The 4,807-nt window shown below is 35.8% G+C and overlaps 1 pseudogene; it reads left to right on the top strand.

The window, feature by feature from the left end:
• The first annotated feature begins 434 nt into the window (after positions 1 to 434).
• Positions 435 to 4,194, top strand: LOC126607817 (UDP-D-apiose/UDP-D-xylose synthase 2-like; annotated as a pseudogene).
• Positions 4,195 to 4,807: the final 613 nt, after the last annotated feature.

Raw genomic sequence — 4,807 nt, forward strand, 5'->3', positions numbered from 1 at the left:
TTTATTTTTTTGCGATGCGATCTCGAAGTATGTAAAAACAAGTTTGACGGTTGGACTGTTGAAATTAATTTTGTAGAATGCGTATCCCATCAAGTTGAATGGTATATGTATATATATATTTATTTATTTATTAAGTAACTTTAAATTTATTTATTTTATACGTATAACACTTAAGAAATTGAATCGTATGTATATTTATTAAGTAGCTTTAAATTTATTATTGTAGTTCGGATAGGGTTTTTGTTAAAAAAATAATTATTGTAGATTTTATGTAAAAAAACCTGATTTTGAAAGAAATAAAGTCATATTTTAAATACGTTTTATAATAATTTTTTTTTTAAAAATATAACTTGTGCGACGTTATGACACGATTGTTGTGCAAAACCACTTTGCGCGAAGTTGTAAAAGCGTTGCGCAATTTAAAATTTGGCTGGAAAAAATAGGCGCGTTTTTTTTTTAATTTTCCCAAAAGAGCCCAGGCAGAGAGTCCGTTCGGTCTCTCTCTTCCCACTCGCTCATCTCGCCCTCTCTCTCACTCCGTCTCGCTCTTTCCTCCCATTTCGTTAGACGAAGACAAAGACGAAGGAAGATAGCAGCCACAACCCATTTCTTTAATTTTTGTTTCTTCATGGCGATTTTTTGCTTAATTTTGAGTATTTATCTTGATTTTGCATAATTTTCTTGTTTTTTGAATGGTTTGGATATGTGGGTATTTTTGGCGATCTGTACTCCGGCGGACTACAACACCCTCCCGCTCGACACCGTCTACAACAACTTCATCGATGCTTTGCCGGTGGTGGGTTTTCAGCTGCTGCATTTCGTTTATTGTTTTGGGTTTTTGGGATGGTGAAATTTGATTGCGAAATTTGGGATTTTTGGTTGGTGGGGTGGGAGTTGATTGAAGTTGATGTGAGATTTGATGTGGGTTTTTCTAAAATTTTGCTCTTTTTGTTTTTGTGACTAATTTTTGTTAGGTGAAGTACTGCTCCGAAAACAACAAGCGGTTGGTTCAGTGTTTCACTGGTCTCTAGACACTCTCGGCATTTCGCAGGAACACGGTATGTTGTAGTTTGAATATCACACCACACCATCTTCATTTCTTCTAATTATTCACATAGCTGTCCACATGGCATATAGAAACAAAAGTCAAAATTTTTTCAGCAATACATTTTTCTTTAATTTAAGAAAAGGTTTAAGTCTTTTGTTTTGAGGGTGAAATTTCACTGTTATTAGCTTGGGTAATGTTTTGAGATACAGAAGTTTCTTGTTGTATTAATCATGTTTTCGATTGTGTTGCAGTTAATTGAAAAGGGTAGTGAATTATAGGGGAAGAGTTGCAAATGATGTTGAGACACAGCAGATAATCCTCGATGAAGAAGCTGGCTCATGCAAAAGGAAAAATGAGTTCTGTTGTCCAGATGCGTGGCTCGATTCCCCTTTTCGGGTCACAAGAAGCTTCAAGATTTAGTCTTAAGCCTGATATTATATGTAAGAACACTATGTGATGCATATTAATTTCATTCGTTCTGAATCATATGCTACATTTCACACACATTGTTACAAGGGTAATTGGAATTAATCATTTTTTGCATGTTTTTATTATGATTTTAGTACAGAGATATGACCCCACATATCAAGCTACCAAACTACATTTCGAAGACATGGCAATGAGATATGGCAATGAGATATGGCACCCAGTTATTTTGCTTAATTTGATCAAGGTTTGTTTATTTCTAAATGCCTTCTGAACAGATGCTGGGACGACGTTTATTGTTAGTCCTCTTTAATATTACTGCATGTAATGGGAACATTTTTATGTGTTGGATGACCAATTACTATTTTATTCTTCTTGTTTTCATTTTAATTAGATGGGGGTGGGGGATTCTATAAATGTGAAATTAGATCATTATGAAACACCTCTTTGTTTCATTATGTTGTACCTACATTGGGAAGGGATATACCACTAGACCGAGAGCTAGTTGGTTATTGGATATTTACCATAAACAACCTATGCAATTTTTTCAGCCAACCTATGTAAACTCTAATAAACTATTAGGAAGAGAAAGAATACAAAACTAGAAAAGTCTGACAATGATGCCGAAGTTTCTGGTTAATAGTTAAAAGTGAGGTTTTATAAGTCTTCCTGTTGTATGAGAGAAACATTAGTTTAATGTGCATCTATTCTGCAGGGGCTAATATTTATGTGATAGCTATCACCACATAGTAGATCCTCGATTTAATAAATTTGGTTATTTATAGAATGAGATGAAGAATGAGTTGTAGCTATTTGAGGATTGTATAAGTATGGTGTAATATTGCGGGGCAATATTGAAAATAGAATGCATCTCTTGTTTCTCACATCTCTCTGATGTTCAGTATAAGACTATAAGTTGACGATTTTTTCTGTGCTTCTGATCTACAATGATTGAGTTTTCTACTCGTGTGTGTGTGTGTCATAGGGAGGTTGCGGTTACGAGGATGTTAATTGGTGTGAAGTGTATGGGAAAATCATTGGAAGCTATCTTCCTAAAGATAGCCCTCTTCGTCAGGTATCCCCTCTCTTCCTTTCTTTTTAATTTTCTTTTATTTATTGTTTTGTTTGTTTTTGTTGGACACTATTCAGATCTGTGCCTTTGTTGGTGTTTGTTTTATCACAAAGTTCTTCATTTGGATTATTTAAATGGTTTGATTGCGTAATTATAATCGGGATCTACAATTATTTGATCTTATGGCATTATCCCCATTTGCTTAAACGTGTAGCATGGGATCTAATACTAATTAGAGTACGTAAATTGTAGATCCAGAACATTATTTAATGGTTTTTCTTTGGATATGATGCATTTCTTTGTTTTCATTGTGTAATGTGACTTCTTCAGATTGAGTCACTGATCGATGCAATAAGTTGCATTGAAGTTTGTTGATTTTGTTAACGGGAAACTTTACTTCTTGCGTGCTATGTTTTCATAGGATCCTGCATACTATGTGCTTAAAGAAGATAAATCCCCCTCATTTTTGGATCTATTGAGAAGCAGAGATGGTCCTATGCATGTGCAAGGCAATTGATCGAGAGGCTGATCTATGGCTAGTCATTTCTTTGTTCTACTTTTATATGGTGCGGAAAATGGTCTTCAATTTACCATTGTGAGACCCTTTAACTGGATTGGACCTAGGATGGATTTCATTCCTGGCATTGATGGCCCAAGTGAGGGTGTTGCAAGAGTTCTTGCATTCTTCAGTAATGTATGTCAGATAATAATTGTAGCATTCCCTATTTATTTGGTATTTCAGTATGTGTTGTGATCGTGCTCCGCTTTCATCTGTTACAGAATCTTCTTTGCCGTGAGCCTCTCAAGCTTGTACATGGCGGCCAATCTCATAGAACTTTTGTCTACATAAAGGATGCTATTGAAGCTGTTATGTTGATGATCGTAAGTGAAAATAAAAATCTCTTTTGGTCAAATTTTTATTTAGCATGCAAAAGTTGCTCAGTAATGTGATATGTTTTCCTCAGGAAATCCTGCTAGGGCCAATGGTCACATCTTCAATGTAGGCAACCCTCACAATGAAGTTACTGTAAGGCAGCTTGGTGAAATGATGACTGAGGTGAAGAATTCTCTTTGATACCGTCTTCCTTTTAGTTAATGTACTATGTCTCCTTCTTTGCTTCCATAAGTTTTCGGTCAATTTTTCTAATTTTTATGGTTCAAAAAGTGTATAGATGTTGCAGTTGATCATTTGTTGTCAGAGTGTGACCAATGTGCCTCTCGCATTTTCAGCACCTATTGCTACAACTGTGAGTGCTCCATTGATTGGGGAGCCTACACCCCTTACTGAGGCTACTCCTAGGGCGTCCCAGGTGCTCGCATCATCGATGTCATCAGTGTCGGTTCAGCCGCTCAATGCACGGTGGCCTCACCGGCACCGTTGTGATGCGGAGCCTTCTGATCACACTTGGGACCTCTCAACCTTCTAATTACCGGCGCCCAGGACGAGAAGATGAGTATGATCTTATGGGCCTTATAGATGTCCGGCATCCAAATCCCAGTGCCAGCACCTGATCTTGCTCCACCTTCGACCTCCTAACCACTTCGCCCAACCGATATCCAGACTACTTGTAGTTTTTTCTTTTATGTTCGGACATCTTGTATGTACATTTTCAAATATTTTATAATTAAATACTTTTTTCTTGGTTTATTAATTATTTTATAATTTAATTAAAATATTTATAAAAAATTAAATAAAAAAATATTGTGTCAAAAAAAAAAAAGGAAAAAAGGGATTGCGCGATGCAAGCATGGTCGTCACGCAAAGGCCTTTTGCGCGTCACAGGTTATTTCTTCGTCGTGCAAATCCTACTTTTACTTCCTTTGCGCGACGATTTGTGCGTGACGAAGTTGTTGTTGGGCTAACTTTCAGATTAGATATGAGACTAGGCATGGTAATTTTTAACATGACCCGTTAACCCGACAAGACATGACACGACACGACACGACACGAAATTAACAGGTTATTGGGTCGACACGATAATGAATCCGGTTGTTATCGGATAACCCAATAAGCACCTATTAAGATAACGGTTGGTCTGGGCATACACGTGAATGGTTATACACGATAAGCAAAATATTAATTTATTAATTTTATACCCCTAAGAATATATATATATAATTAAATTTGGAAAAAATGAGGTAATATAATTTTATATGGTATAGTACTATTGTTTTATTTCTTCTCATAATTATTTTGGTAAACTTCTTATAATTTGAATGGTTTATAATATTTGGTTTTTCTATACTTAATTTATGCGGAA

This window comes from Malus sylvestris, chromosome 16, assembly GCF_916048215.2.
Source record: "Malus sylvestris chromosome 16, drMalSylv7.2, whole genome shotgun sequence".
Taxonomy (NCBI): Eukaryota; Viridiplantae; Streptophyta; class Magnoliopsida; order Rosales; family Rosaceae; genus Malus; species Malus sylvestris.